Source organism: Meriones unguiculatus, chromosome 4 (genome assembly GCF_030254825.1).
Source record: "Meriones unguiculatus strain TT.TT164.6M chromosome 4, Bangor_MerUng_6.1, whole genome shotgun sequence".
NCBI lineage: Eukaryota > Metazoa > Chordata > Mammalia > Rodentia > Muridae > Meriones > Meriones unguiculatus.
Window position 1 is genome coordinate 82,336,578 of NC_083352.1, and position 16,830 is coordinate 82,353,407.

The following is a 16,830-nucleotide window of genomic DNA, read 5'->3' on the forward strand; positions in this document are numbered from 1 at the left end:
GGCCACATCCTGGAATATCAGTGACTCCTGGAACAGCAAGCACACCCCTCCTTGCTCACACCTAATTCGACAGCCATCTTTTTAAAGTGAAGGGCATCTATTGAGTTATTCCAAATAGTTGACCAGTTTCCATAGAAACAATGTCTCGGGGCACCTACATCTCATCAGCTGACACAATACTTTGTTACATTCTAGAATTGTAAGGATAGGCTCAAAAAACAAGTTTTTGAAGATTGCTTTCATGTGTGTGTCCATGCATGTATACATGTGTATGTTCATATATGTTCATACGTGTACAGGTATACTTATGTCCATGGCAGCATGCCATTGTATGGCAGTTTCCTCCAAACTGACAACTTCTCTGCAGGAGGGAGGAAGAGGCTCATAAGACTCAGGAGATGCACAAACCATCATGGGGCTGGAGAGGTGGCTCAGTGGTTAAAAGCACTAGTTGCTTTCCCAGGGATCGTGAGTCCAAGTCCTGGCAACCACATGGTGGCTTAAAACCATCTGTAATGGGATCTGAAGCCCTCTGTTGTCATACAGACATACAGAATGACAAAGCACACAAAATAAAATAAAAATTCCCCAAACCATCCTATGGCTAGGAGACTAGAAGCCTGGAGACTTCTCTAGGGCCCCTCCCCCACTGTGAACGAGGAGACAAGTGTGGGTGGAGAAGACCACCCAAGTGCAGAGGCAAGTTCCTGGACTGCTGTGCTCCCTTCCAGCTGTGCTCCAGGACCCAGCCTTCCTGAGCTGTCAGCCAGGTCAGAGTGGACTCTTGACATGGCTGCTTCTGTGTCATCCTGCTTCTTATAAACAACCCTCATCTAGTCAGGCAGTGGCGGCACACACCTTTAATCCCAGCCCTCAGGAGGCAGAGGCAGGGGGATATCTCTGAGTTTGCGGCCAGCCATGTCTACAGAGTGAGGTCCAGGAGATTCAGGACTACACAGAGAAACCCTGCCTCAAAAATCCAAAGAAACAAAAACAAAGGAGTAACCCTCCCCTGTACTCCCATTAGTAACCCCAATAAAAACACCGGTTATCCAAGGTGGACGTCAGTACTCTGTCTCTCTGGGCTGCCAGGGCTTCACTTTAGATGTGTGTTAACTTCTCCAGGACGTGTCACATACTATCGTAAAGGTCAGGGGACAACTTCCCATTGTTTCCCAGGCACCGCCACTTTTTCTTTTTCAGACAGGTCCCTCCCTGGCCCTGGCACTTCCTAGTAGACTAGACTGGCTGTCCAGCGAGCTCCAAAGATCTGATTGTATGTGGCTCCTCAGCACTGGGCCACCATTCCTCGCATGTATGTGTATGTGTATGTGTAAATATGTGTGTATATGTGATGCACATGCGTATCTACATGCATGTATGCTTGTGTGCTTGTGCAGGCATGTACATGTATGCACAGGGAAATGCACATGTGGCGGTGCGCAGAGCGTCAGACGTCCGTCCCCACTGCACTTTTCGTTTGCTGCTGCATGCACCAGGCTGGCTGGCCTGAGAGCCCCAGGGGCTCCTCTGTCTCTGCCTCTCTTCTTGCCCTAGAAACCCTGGGATTACAGATGTGTGCTACTACAGCTGGCTTTCACATGGCTCCAAGGGATCTGAACTCAGGCCCATGTTCCCAGCCCATGCCTGGAATTTTTTTTTTTTAAACTTTGGTTCTGGGAATCAAACTGAGTCCTCATGCCTGTCAGGCAGGCAGTGTACTGACTGAGATATCATCCTAGCCATTCTATAATAGATTTTTTTCTCAACACTGCCAATTGAACCCAGGGCCTTGTGCATGGTAGGCAAACACTCTTTCCCAGCTTTACAATAGATTTTTAAAAAATTTGTTTTATGTGCACGGGTGTTTTGCCTGCAAGTTTGTCTGTTTACCATGCGTGTGCAGTGCCCACTGAGGCCAGAAGATGGCACTAGATCCCTGGGGACTGTAGTCACAGCAGTAGCTTCCATATAAGGTGCTGGGAGTTGAACCCTGGTCCTCTGCAAGAACAAGTGCTCTTAATGGCTGAGCAATTTCTCCCCACAACAATAGCATTTTAGAGGTTTCAGAGATTTACATGTCATCCTTGTATCTGGAATCCATCATTCATTTCTTCTCTTTCATCTTCTGGGAAAGTAAAGCAGTCTGCAGGGGTATAATTGGGAGAAAGAGGAAACACATTGTTAATAATGTCATTAAAACTGAATTTAAACCTTGGACGATTCTGCTATAGAAGACAATATACAGAGAAGCCCCAAAGACACAAGCTTAAAAGTTAGACAACTATAACATTGATTTTTCTTTTACTGTTTTAGGACAGGCAGGACTACAGAAGAAAACCTTGTCTTGAAAAAACAAAAAAATCATGTTATGTGTATGAGTGTTGCCTGCCTGTATGTACATGTACCAGGCATGTGCCTGAAGACCGTACGTCCACTGAAACTATAGCTATAAACTGTTGTGATCTGCCATGGGGGTGCTGGGGACCAAACCCACTGCAAGAGTAACAAGTGTCCTTAACTGCTGAGCCATGTCTCCAGCCCCGTGTGATCTGTGTGAGGAAGGTCCTGTGAAGTAGAGTCTGGCCTCAGACTTACTATGCCGTCAAGGAGAACCTTGACCTCCTGATTCCCCTGTTGCCACCTCCCAAGTCCCGAGGTCACACCACGCCAGCTCACACTTGCTTGTCCATTACCTTGGGTAACTGTATGGAGGACTTCTTGTGTGGTACAAATGTTTACATTGTCTCGGGTGAGAAGTGTAATGGTTCTCGGCCTGTTTAGACACTTGGGGAAATTGGAAGTCATACTAAAGCTCCGCTCTTGTTTTCAGAGATTTTTTTAATTGAATTGGTGTGTGCTGGGCCTGGACAACAGTGTTTTATGTCTGCCATTATTGATTTTTAATTATTTTCTTTTCATTTTTGTTTTGGTTTTTTGGAGACAGGGTTTCTTTATGCAGCCTTGGCTGTTCTGGAACTTGCGCTGTAGTTCAGGCTGGCCTCGAACTCACAGATCTGTCTGCCTCTGCCTCCCCAATACTGGTATTAAAGGCGTGTGACACTACACCCAGCTATGTAAGCCTTTTTTGGCTGTGATAGCCCAAATCGTCTTTTGGCAGAGATACAATTTTGGTAAGATACAATTTTAGATTGGGCTCCTAGAATGAGTGGTGCCATAGGAAGCAGACAGAATTCAGAAGTCTTGGTCAGGAGAGACGTATGGAGTCCGAAAAGAAAAGGACAACCTGTTCATTAAGACAGAGAACAGCAAGCTGCAGAGACAGGTTTCTCTGTGTAGCCCTGGCTGTCCTAGAACTTGCTTTGTAGCCCAGGCTGGCCTCGAACTCAGTGATCCACCTACCTCTGCCTTCTGCGTGCTGGGATTAAAGGCTTTTTAGCACCACAGTCTGGTGACATTCTTTAAAATAAAGAAAAAGCACTTTAATTGTCCTTCATTTCCCTCACTTCCCTCCCCCCACCTCTTTTTTCCGAGGCAAGATTTGTATAGCCCAGGCTGGCTTTGAACTCTTGGCCATCCTTCTGCCTCAGCCTGTCTAGCGTGGGGACAACAGGCATGAACTACTGCCATCTCAGGCTTTTAGATGTCTGATTCACAGATTTTAAAAATAGAGGTTGCCAGGCATTTGGGGTACACAGCTTTAATCTCAGCACAAGAAGGTGGATCTCCATGAGCTTGAGGTCAGCCTGGTCTACAGAGTGAGCTCTAAGTCAGCAAGAGAGACCTGTTCCCCCAAAGCAAAAAAGAAACAAGCAAAAAGCCAAAGGGCTGTGAATGTTATCAACTTCAAGAAACTTAGTCTTTTCATGTCATTTTCCCAGAATAGAGAACATAGTGTCCTTGCCTTATTAATTGAAAGTCTTCAGAAAGATTAGATTTTTTTTTCCCCTTAGAAACGGGAGAAACCAGGGCTGAGGCTGTAGTTCATTTGGTAGAGCCCTTGCCTAGCATTCATAAAGCCCTGAGTTCCATCTAATAAGCTGGGCTTGGTGGTAAAGACCTGTAATTTTAGCACTCAGGAGGTAGAGGGAGGAGGATTGGGAGAGCAAGGTTGTCCTTGGCTACGTAATGAGTTGGAGTCCAGCCTGGGAAATAGTAAGACTCTGCCTCAAAAATGGAGGAGGAGGAGGAAGAAGGGGAGGAGGGGTAAGTTAGTTATTTTAGTAGCAGAGTGAAATGTATGAATTTGCTAATTACCATAAAAGAACAGTCTTTGTCTGCTCACAAAGACACCTGGAAAAACAGCTCTCAAACAACAGCCAGTGACAGAAATGAAGATGCCATTTCTTTTATTAAAAAGTTTTTAAAATCAGCACATATAAATTATAAACAATAATGGGCATAATTATGGCATTTTCATGAGGAGCCCCCAAAGAAACCAAGTAAAGCGTATCTGTAAAGGGATCTTCCTTCCTCCCTCCCTCCCTCCTTTCTTTCTCTCTCTCTCTCTCTTTCTTTCTTTCTTTCTTTTTTCTTTCTCTCTTTTTCTTTTTCGAGACAGGGCTTCTCTGTGTAGCTTGACTGTCCCGAAGCTTGCTCTATAGATCAGGCTGGCCTCACACTCTCAGAGATCCACCTGCCTTTGCATCTGGAGTGGGATGAAAGGCCTGTGCCATCACCACCTGGCAGCAGTTCCCTTTAAAAGAGGAAAACCCAGCCATTCACTCACTGCCTGAGACATGATACCAATCTTAAAATTTCACAGCCAATTTACCAAGAGGCAGACCTTTCCAGATTAATTTAAAAGCACTTTAGCAGCACTCGGAAAGCAGAGGCAGACAGATCTCTGCGAGTTCAAGGCCAGCCTGGCCTACAGAGCTAGTTCTAGGGCGTCCAGGTTTTCAAAGAGAAACCCCTGTCTAAAAAACAAACAAATAACCCCACCACCCCACCCAAAATAAAATCCAACCAACCAACCAACCAACCAACCAACCAAACAAACAAACAAACAAAACCCTAGGAGCAGGAAGTTATGGTGCATAATTATAATCTCAGCACCTGGGGGACAGAGGAAGGCAGATGTGAGTTCGAAGCCATGCTGGTCTGCATAGCAAGTTCCAGGCTAGTCAGGGCTATATAGTGAGAAAGTGTCTGAAAAAAGTACCTTAAGGCCAGGTCAGCAGGTAAAGGAGTGTGCTGCCAGTGTTCAGGGCTTGAGTTTGATCCCTGACTTCTGTAAGTTCCCCTCTGACTTCCTTCCACACACTCCACAAAACAAACAAACAAACAAACAAATAAACAAACAAATAGAGGAAGAAAAAAACCTTTAGGAACGAGGCTCTTATTTTATCACTTATAAGCTCTCAAAAAGAGCCAGAAAAAAAAAACTAATAAAAATGTCCTTAAGTTTCAAACTCAATGATCTCAAAGCCAAAACTGACACCAAAAACTACGTTCATCCAGCTGGAGAGATGGGTCAGTGGTTAAGAACACCGGCTGCTCTTGCAGGGGGCAGCTATCTGTTCCAGGAGCCTTGGCGTCCTCCTCTGGCCTCTGCCAGCATCAGCCAGCACACAGTATACATACACAGGCAGAACACTCATACACACAAAATGCAAATAATAATAATAAAAACCCTTACATCTATCAAGTCCGTCAGGACAGAGCCTCTCCTTAGTATACACAAACTGAAAACGACTCCGAGGTTACTAAGTTAGGGCTTTCCCAAAGTGTGCTAAATAATAATACCCTGCTGTGTGTTATAAAAAGGGACCAAATGAAGTTAGGAAAATGCTGGCCTCAGCCAGGCGTGGTCATGCACACCCTCATGCCAGCACTTGGAAAATTAATGCGGGAAGATCACTGCAAGTTTGAGGCAGCCTTGTGTATGTAGCAGGCCAGCCAGAGCTACATAGTGAAACCCTATACCCACCAAAACTGCTGTGGCTGGAGAGATGGCTCAGCAGTTAGGAGTGGTTGGTGCTCTTTCAGAAGACCTGGGTTTGGGTTGGGTTGCTAGCATCCATGATGGGCTGCTCACAGTCGCCTGTGATCTGGCCTCAGGAGATTCTGCATCCTCTTCTGGCCCTTGAGGGCACTTGCACTCACATGTGCGTATCACCACATAGATGTATACATATACTCATAATTAAAAAAAAGATACAGGGTTTCCAGGCACAGCAGCAGCACACCTGTGATCCCAGTCCTGGGAGGCAGAGACAGGTGGATCTCTGTGAGTTTGAAGCTAGCCTGGTCTACAAAGCAATTCCAGGACAGCCAAGGCTACGTAGAGAAACCCTGTCTCAAAAACCACCACCACAACAAAACAAACAAGGTTTCACCTTGTAGCTCCGGCTGGCCTGGAAAGCCTGGAACAGACTGGCCTGGAACTCACAGAAATCCAACTGCCTCCTAAGTGCTGGGATTAAAGGCTTGCACCATGCAAGGTTAAATGCATTTCTTTGTTATATATATTAATTTTTTTTGAGGGGAAAGGGGGAGTTCAAGAAAGAGTTTCTCTATGTAGCCCTAGCTGGCCTGGAACTAGCCCTGTAGACCAGGCTGCCCTCAAACTCACAGAGATCTGCCTGCCTCTGCCTTCTGAGTGGTGACCTCCAGGCTCCTCTTAAAAGATTTTGTATTGTGATATACATTATAAAATCCAACAAAAGCCCCATCAGATAAGGAGCATGCTGATATATATCGTGTTTTTACTTGAAAAAAGAAAAACTTTAGTGTTTTTAGTATTTAGTGTGTGTGTGTGTGTGTTGGGGGTACGTGTGCCATGGTACACATGGAGTTGGTGTTCTCCTTACACATTTACCTGGGACCCAGGGATTGGATTTAGTGATAAGCACTTTATCATTGGAGCCATCTATCAGCCTAGGTATTTACATGTTGTTCGTGTAAGAGCTTAAATCTGAAGAGATTTTGATGTCGTACCTAACCAGACACTTCATTTGCATTTTCCTTGTTCAAGAAGTACTTTTCTGCTCACTGAAACTATCTGGCAACTCATCTTCATATCTCACCCATGTGTGACGTTAAGCTTCTTGAAGGCAGGAACTACACCTGCTTATCTGTTTTCAATGCCCAGTACCTGGTAATACATACTTGCTAAATGAATACCTGGGAGGGTTTTACTGTCTGCTTTTATATTTTTAATTGCTCTATTTTTTTAAAACTTATTTTTGAGGCAGGATCCTGTGTACTCCATTCTGGCTACAGTGACAGAGAAATATGCTCTGCATCTAGCAGCAGGACACTGACATAAATTATAATGCAGTGAGGTGATCCACCATCAAACCACTAACTTGGCTTAGTAAATGCTCAGTTCTACATGTAAGTGCTGGTGACTGAAGTGTTTTTTTGTATCTCTAATTTTATTATGATTTATATTAGACTTACCTCAAACACACAATATTATGTATGTCAGAAAAAAAAAGAAAAGTAAACAGCACCAGCTTTCTAATTCGTGAATTATTATTTTTGTTTTTGAGGCAGGACCTCATGCTGGTCAAGCTGGCTTCAAGTGTATTATTAACTATCATCTGACACAGAGATGCAGTGCAGCATCTGTTAGCGATACAGATGTTTTGCTCGGTAGAGTTAGCGTGGAGCTAGCTGCTGCAGGGTTGACCTGAGCCAGAGGGTGCTGCAGGCCTAGTTTCAGCACTCAGAGAAGTTTCAAGAAGACTACAAAGGCAAGACTATCCCGAACAACTTCGGTCTTACCTCAAAATTTAAAATATAGTGGGGCGGGGTGGGGGGGGGAGCTGTGGACTAATCAGGGGTAGAGCGGCTTGGATGCCTTGCATGCGGGAAGTCCTGGGTTCAATCCCCAGTACCCAAAACAAACAAAAAAACAAACAAGTGTGTGTCACTTAAGACAGACACAGAGACAGAAGGGTGGGACCAGACGTGGTGGGGAGCCGGGGCAGAGATTCCACATCCCTTCTAGGCACAGCATCCAGAAAATATGAGACTAAGTTTATTATAATGGCTTAGGAAAGACTTTACGGATGAAAGACCCAAGTCCCCAGAGGGACACCGATTAGAAACGTCTTGGAGAGGGGCTCCGTGGGCTGCCTGGAACAGCTCACGCAAGAAGTTCTCTGTCCTCCACACTCTTCCACTCACCAAAGACAAAGGTCACGCAGGGTGGCTCCGCCCAGTGACGCCGCAGCCTCCACAGTCTGCTTGGACTTGGGTGGGAAAAGGTGCTGACGATGCACGGTCCTGACTCTTGAGCCAGTGATGACCAGTGACTGGGCCCCTGTGGCTGGGCCAGCTGGCTGAGCCTGACACTTCCACTTCCCTGGGCCAATGGCTACCCCACTGCTGGTTTCAGATCTTGAACGCCTATGTGCCAGCGTTGTCTAGGCGTGCTCTTCACACCTTGGGCTCAGCTGGGCAAGCCTGCTGTTCCCTAGGGAGCTGCAGACCTCCTAGTCTGAAGGAGGGTCTGCTGAGTTTTCTCCATCAGCCTTCCACAGGAGCTCCTGTTCTGAGTGCCCTAAATGGGTGAGCCCAGGGCCGGACAGACAGCCTTTGTCAATCAGAAACGTACCCCTTGCAGTTGTCATTCCTTCCCAGGGAACAACTCAGCTGCAGTTCACCTCATCTTGTCATCCCCACATTCCCAACCTGCCAACTTTACACTGAAGAAAACTAAAATATACAAAAAAATCTAATTACAGATCCACCGATTGGAATTCGTGAGTACGTGTTCATGTGCTCATGAGCAAGCTATTGAGGATTAAGCCCGAGCCTGGGAAAACTCTTTTCTATTGAATTATATACCCTGTCCTTTTTTCATTGAACTTTAAAGAAAGGTTTCTTTATTTTATTTGTAGGAATGTTTTGCCTGCATGTATATGTTTTGCACAATGTGCTTGGTGCCTGCTGATGTCAGAAGACATCTGATCCTTGGACCTGGAGTTATGGATCTCCACAAGAGCAAAAAGCACTCTTAAGTTCTGATCCATACCTCAAGCCCCATAGTTTTTCTCCTCCTCCTCTCTTCCTTCTATTGTGAAACAGGTCTGCCTCAGGTACCTAACTGGCATTACAGGTCTACAGCATTAGGCTCAGCTACAATGAAATTCCTGTTTAGCTAGAATTCACAGTTAATGGGTCAGTGTTCCCTCTCTACCCGACACCTGTCCCTTACCCCTCTTTTTCTGTTTGCTTTGAGATGGGTTTTTGCTAGCCCATGCTTGGCATTCATGGCATCCTGTTCAGCCTCCCAAGCGCTGGGATTACAAGTCAGAACCACCCTGGCCATGTTAACCTTAGCACTTTCTATTACTGAAATCAAATGTAAAGAATGGTTAGCTAACTAATGCCAATCATGAACAGATTTTACATATTTCTCCTTTGAAAAGCTTTTCGGATGGGAACTGTCAAATATTGATTCACAAGCATACAATTTAACTTGAGTATGTTCAATGCTTGGGCTGTGTTTATGTAGCTCTATGATGGAGCGGCTGTAGGTAATTCGGGACATGATGGAGAGAGTGCGGATTGAAAAATTACAGGTTAAAAGAAAGAGACAGAAAACTTAGGATAGTTTTGGGAGGGTGTGCAGTCAATACTGAAGCAGCCAAGTTTATTCCACAGCTCCTTTTTAAAGGCAAAGCAAAAATCGTTTATATCAGTACAAGGACTGGGTTCGTAGAACCCTCAAACTTGTTTTCTAAGACCGCATTCCTGTATGGCAGACATGGTCCAAGGTCTCACAGGCAAGTTAAAGAAACTTGGCAAAACCTCCTGCTTATTTCTGTTTCAAGGTAAAAGCCAGGGTGAAAACATGTTTTTTTTGGTTTTTTTTTTTTTGCAGAATACTCTATAACAAAGCAGCTTGCCAAGCAAGCAGCTGTCCACAGCTTGAGAAAAAAAAAACTTTGTTTTCCCACAGCTCTATAATTTTCTACTGTGAGTGTCATTAGCATTTCATTAATGCCGATTAATTACACTCACATAAAAGTTAGGTGGGAGCTCCTCAGCCACACAAATGGATTTTGAAATACCACAATGTCTTTTCAATGTCACAGAAGGCTGAAAACACTCCAAGAACTATATGTCTGAGCTTGGAAAAAATTGCTTTAGGGGTGTGTGCGTGTGTGTGTGTGTGTGTCTAGAGAATAAAGGAGGATGCTGGGTGTCTTTTATTACTTTCTCCATTTACTTCATTGAGACAGTATCTCACTAAAACTGGAGCTGGCAGATAACCATCAAAGCCCAGCAATCCTACCACCATTCTCCAATAAAAGAATTATGGTGGTCACTGCGATTTGAACTCAGATCCTTATGTATGCATACCAAGCACTCTTAGTCATTCACTGAGTCAGCATTCCAGAACCTTCTTTTAAAAAAAAGTCTAATCTCAGCACTTGGGGCAGATCTCCGAGTTCAAGACCAGCCTGATCTACAGAGTGAGTTCCAGGACAGCCAAGGCTACACAGAAAGACCCTGTCTTGAAAAACCAATCAACCAACCAGCCAACCAAACAATCAACCAGCCAACTAACTAACCAATCAACCAAATATGGTTTCATATAGCCCACAATAGTCTTGAACTCGCTAAGTAGTCAAGCAAGACTTTGAATGTATAATCCTTCTGCTTGCACCTCCTGAGTGCTGGGATTACAGGCATGCACCTCCATGCCATTTAGTGTGGTGCTGTGGATCAAGGCCAAGGATTCCCATATGTAAGGCTTGCACTCTGCCAAAGGTTATTTCTCCTCCCAACCCTTTGATGGGTAAGGGCTTGTTCTCAGGACACCATATTGTTCCAGCCCAGAGAGGGAGGTTTCTCCTGGATGGATAGCTATTGCCTATTGCCTCTGCTACAACTTCAAACTCCTAGGTGCTCTTTTTCACTCCCAACTGTGCATTTTCTATCTCCTTCTGCCCAACTCTTTGTCCCCTTCACCCGGCAAGCCTAGAAAACAGTAGCCACATCACAGCATGAATGTTCTCCTCTCTTGATATTCCCTCCACCAAATAACCAGTCCATACTTTGAAGTTCAACCCCACTAAGTTCTCAGAACCCTGACAGAAAGCAGCCAGATTCTTGGCTATCACACAAATGGCCCCTGTAGGGGCCAAATTCACTTCTAGGCTTTGAAAACCCACCAATCCCTGAGCTTGAAAACCCACCAATCCCTGAGCTTAAAATTCCACTTAAGTTTGTCCCAAGCTCAGGACTTGAAATTCCAACAATCCCCACCCTGAAAGTCTCCGCCTTGAAAAAGAGCCCCACCCCACCCCAGACTCTCTCTATAAGCCTGCCTCCCATTCAGTTCTCTGCTTCTCTCCCCAGAAGAGACATTTGTTGTGTCTTTCCCAACAAATCTCTGTGTGAGGTTTGCTGTGTGGTATGATTTTGTGGCATTCCTTGGATCTGGACTGCCAAGATAACCTTTCCTCAGAGCTGCAACACTTACATAGGGGAAACCTTTCTCCTCAGAGCTGTAACACTTACAGTCTGTATGTATGCCAGTTCCTCATAGAATCTGCTTCCCTCTGATACCTCATGAGATGGCCCTACCCTATCCACCTTTGTCTCAACATTCTTGTCTTCCAAGCTCCTGCTAGAATGTCCCACTAAGCTCTGCTTACCGTAAGCAGTCAAGGACTTTTCTGGCCCAAAGTTTCAAACTCTAACTCGTTCTTACCACAAGGCCTAAGAACCACGCGGTCAGGGTTCATTACAGCAATTGTCCCATTTCTCCTTACCAGCTTTCCGCATTAGCTATCATCTTCCTCTGCTGCTGTGGCACAACCTCCCCCACCATCAGAAGCATTTACTTTGGCTCACAGTTCGAGGTTCACAATCAGTCAAGGCGAGAAAGCCAGGCGGCTGTTCAGAGGCCTTCCTCTCTCCTGTGCAGCGCCATACCTAAGGCTAGGGAACGGTGTGGCCCAGGTTTCCACGGGGCTTCCCACCTCAACGGGAGTGCTCAGAGGCAGCAACACAGGGTAACCTAGTCTAGAGAATCCCTGCTCGGCCATTGGCTCATTTCTTAGGTGGTCCTGGGTCCTGCTGGGTTGACAATGTAAACCATTGTGCCCACCATGACTGGCTGTACCCTTAACGTGAGTCAAAGCAAACAAAACCAAACAAACAACAGCAAAACCCAAAACCAAACAAAAAACAAAACAAACTACCCTTAAGCTGCTTTTGTCGCTCTCCCCGACCCCCCAGGGATGAGAAAATAAAAAACCTAATACACAGGGTTTCTGACCACCAAATCTATTCGGAGTCAGACCATGGCTTCCTTCTCAAGGCGACTCCGGCTTCAGCATTCTGGAGCTTTGCCGGGAGATAACGAGAGAGATCTTTCTACAGAGTAAGACAATTGTGCCTGTTTTGGTAACTCCCCAGCATGCGAGTCTTGGGAAACCTCCCTAGAGCTGGGATCTCAGCATCTTTTAAGAGTGTTCCGAGACTCCCTTCCGAGCTTATCCCGCACAGAGGGAGCCTCCCTGCCCTTCCAGATAGGAAGCGAGGATGGCAGATGTCAGGATAATTTGTTTCCCTCTGTACGTGATTGTAGTCCGGGTTCTACGAGCTTCCTCTCACGTTGATGTCCAGTCGTCTTCCAGGGTGCTTGGCCTCGGAGTGCGGCTATAGAATTGGTATTTCCTGGTGGAGGAGGAGGTTCTGCCCTCTGGGATTCTGCCATTCTTTTCTTTCACCCCCTTTGTTCTCATCAACATCCTCTCCCTCTCATTTTTTCGTCCCTCCTCCTCCTTCATTCCCCCTCCCCCAGTCTTGTTGTGCAGCCTTCAAATAAAACTTACTAAATACCTGAAGCTGTCTTCAAATTTGAATTTCTCCTGCCTTGACTGGGTTTACTGATGTGTGCCTCCAAGCCTGCCCTAGTTGTTGTTGTTGTTATTATTATTATCATCATTATTATTCAAGACAGGGTTTCTCTATAGAGTCCTGGCTGTCCCGGAACTCACTCTGCTAACCGGCTAGCTCCCCTGCCTTTGCCTTCTGAGTCCTGGACTGACCAACCAGCTCCACCATTGCTTTTGAATCACTGGTATAAACTTCAACGTAGAAGAAAAAACAAATCACATCCTAGCATTGCTAGAAAAAAAAAATCTCATGGGTATCCTGAAAGAAACTTAGGGCTCTCTAGGGACTCATATTTGGAGACTTGTACTCTATATTTAAAAAACGTTTTCTATTATTTTTAACTGCGTGTAGGTGTGTATGCTTACATGCAGGCATGTGCACAGGAGTACAGGGTCCCGTGGAAACCAGAGGTGTTGGATTGCCTAGAGCTGGCATACAGATGGTTGTGAGCTGCCTGATGTGGGTGCTGGGAACTGAACCTGGGTCCTCTGGAAGAGCAGCGAATGCTCTTATCCACTGAATCACCTCTCCAGCCACCATCTGCTCTAGATTTAAGTGCTAGAAAAATACTTTTATTTGTTTAAGACATTGGCTTTATTAATTTTGTTAATTAGACAAAGTTGGAGTTTATTAGAACACATTTTCAGCACAGATTTTTTTTTTCAGCACAGATTTTTAAGCACAAGGACTGAGAGAAAGAGAGGTTATGGGAAGAAAGCAAGACTCCTGAGAGAGAGAGAGAGAGAGAGAGAGAGAGAGAGAGAGAGAGAGGCAGAGAGACAGAGAGACAGAGAGGAAGAGAGAGACAGAGAGAGAGAGAGAGAGAAATAGGTGTGGGCTTTTCAGAGGAGAGTTTCGATCATGTGATTAAGAATTATGGTTTTCGTCAAAGTTTTTGAGGGTGGGTTGGTGTTCCCCTCCCTCCATTAGGAGTCCTGTCTAGTTAGAGGGTGTCTTCTTCAGTAAAATTTACCTGCCTGCAAGATGTGCAGGGATAAAGATAGAGCAGAGATTGAGGGAATGTCCAACCAATGCCTGGCCCACCTGAGGCCCACCCCATGGGAGAGGGCCAACCTCTGACACTGATAACCATATTCTGCTCTGCTTGCAGATAGAAGGGAGCCTAGCACAGTTGTCCTCTGAGAGGCTCCACCTAGCAGCGGATCAAAACAGATGCTGAGACGCATGGCCAAACATTGGGTGAGGCATGTGTAGTCTTGTGGAAAAGTGAGGGGAAGGATAGACGGACCTGAAGGTGCCAGGAGCTCCACAAGAAGAACAATGGAGCCAACAAAGAAGGGCCCAGAGGGGCTTTCGGAGACCGAAGCACCAACCAAAGACCATGCATGGACTGGACCTAGGCTCCCAACACAGATGTAGTCAATGGGTGGCTCCAGTTTCATGTAGGATCCCTAGTAAAAGCTGTAGCTGTCTCTCTGTTGTCTGCTTTTCAATCACTTTCCCCTGGTGGGCTTCCTCGCCAGGCTACAGGGAAAGAGGATGCACTCAGTCCTGATGCAACTTGATGTGCTAGGGTGGGTTGGTGGAGTCGGGGGTTGGGGGGAGCTCTGCTTTTCTGAGGAGGAAGAAAGCGAGAATAGGGGAAAGATGAAGGGAGGGTGGGACTGGAAAGAGAGGAGGGAGGGGATATAAAGTGAATAAATAAATTATAAGAAAGTAAATAAATTACAAGAATTAATAAATACAAGAATTATAGGAATTGGGCTTATAAATACAAAGCTTGCATTTGTGCTTTAGCACGCTTGCCACAATGTACCAGCTGTGCAGTGGTAATCACTGTGAGGCGTTTCTTCTTAAATAGCAGGCAGAGGCAGGTGGACCTCTGAGTTCAAGTCCAGCCTGTCTACAGAGCAAATTCTCTTTTTGCAGAGGACCTGGGTTTCCTGGCACTCACAAGGCAGCTCACAAGTGATTGTAATTCTAATTTCAGGGCATCCAATCTCATTGATTGTGGGAGGGCCTAGCCCATGTGGGTGGGGCTGCTCCTGGGCTGGTGGTCCCAGGTGCTATAAGAAAGCAGGCTGAGCTAGCCATGGGGAGCAGCCCAGTAAGCAGCACCCTCCATGGCCTCTGCATCAGCTCCTGCCTCCCGGTCCCTGCCTTGTTTGCGTTCCTGGCCTGACATCCTTTGATGAACATGATGTGGAAGTGTAAGCTGAATAAACCCTTTCCTCCCCAACATGCTTTTTGGTCATGGTGCTTCATTACAGCCACAGAAACCCTGACGAATACACGGGCTGTGCATCAGATAATGATCTTGAACTCCTGTTCCTCCCGCCTCTGCTCCTCCTGCCTCTGCCCCTCCCCTCAAGAGCTGAGCTTATACACATATGCTGCCAAGTCTGGCGTTTAACCTTATATTCTGAGAATGGGTAGTTATAAGAGGTTTTGAAACAATCCCCTTTTTACTTTTTGAGTATTATTGATTTCAGATCAGGACTGAAAATCTTGGTAATGGCTAACATAAAGATTCTACTAAGAGCTGGGGTGTGGTGGTGCACCCCTGTAATCCCAGCACTCTGGGAGGCAGAGACAGACAGATTGCTGTGAGTTCAATGCCATCCTAGTCTACAAAGAGAGTCCAGGACAGCCAAGGCTACACAGAGAAACCCTGTTTTGAAAAAAAAAAAAAAAGATTCTGCTTAGGCTGGGCCTTGGTGATGAGAACCTTTAATTCTAGCACTTTGGAGGCAGAAGCAGGCAGATCTCTGTGAGTTCAAGGCAAGCCTGGTCTATATAGTGTGTTCCAGCACAGCCAAAGCTACACAGAGAAACCCTGTCTTGAAAAACCAAAATAAATAACAAAAAGATCCTACTAAATCTATATAGAAAATCATACAGTGGAAAAGAGACCATTTGTGAGAGAATCTTATTTAACATCAAGGAAACATTTGACAAACTTATACAGTAGTGTTGACTAATCCCCAGGCATGAATGAAACAATTTTGTTTCACCTTATACATATTAAAAAAAAATTCCTTATGGGGGTTGTAGAGATGGCTCAGCAGTTAAGAACATTTGCTGTAAGCTGGGCCTGGTGTGGAGGCAGAGGCAGGTGGATCTCTGAGTTCAAGTCCAGCCTGGTTTACAGAGCAAATTCTCTTTTTGCAGAGGACCTGGGTTTCCTGGCACTCACACGGCAACTCACAAGTGATTGTAATTCTAATTTCGGGGCATCCAATGTCATCTTCTGACCTCTAGGGTACCAGGCTTTCACACAGTACACACATATACACACACAGGCAAGACACTCAAATGCATAACACACAAATACATAAATCCTTTCAAAAAGGTTTCATATGCTTAGTATCTTTGCACTGTACTCAAAAGTAGGTTAGCATGGCCTTCTCAAACTGCTCTGTTTAGAAATCAGCACAACACATTCTTTTGTACTCCTCGTTCCCAAATGTTGCAAATACAGTCGCTATTAATTTGGTCCAAATCTGCAGATAGCAAGGGAGAGCATTTCGGCCTCCGAGTTCGTTCAGACTCATTTCACAGCTGAAACCCAGGGCAAGTAAGTCACTTGATATTTCTGGGTCTGAAGAGCTTAGATGTCCTTTAAGTACTGCATGAGGTAAATCATCTAGCACAGTGCTAGGTGCATGAAGATGCTTTGTAAATGAAAAAAAAAAATGGGTTTGGTTCGGTTCCTAAAGAATTTGTGTAGATTTTGGGAAGCCTCCTTTCCTTTTGCAATGTCCCTAATTTCGCCTCTTTTCATTTCTCCTTTAACGGCTGAGTTTTGATACTCCAGCCTCAGGCTTACGCTCCTCTGGGAATTGAAGTCATTCTTAAGAGTCTCCCTTCTTGTTCTTCTGCTTCTTTTTCTCATGCTCAGAGCCATTTAAATGGAGGACTGAGAATAGTGTAATGCATGTACGGAAGGTCACAGTGAAATTCATTGATAGCTGGAATAATCCATAATCTCAGTATACTCTTGACTTTGAAAGAGCTTATCTTTTTTGGTTGTTG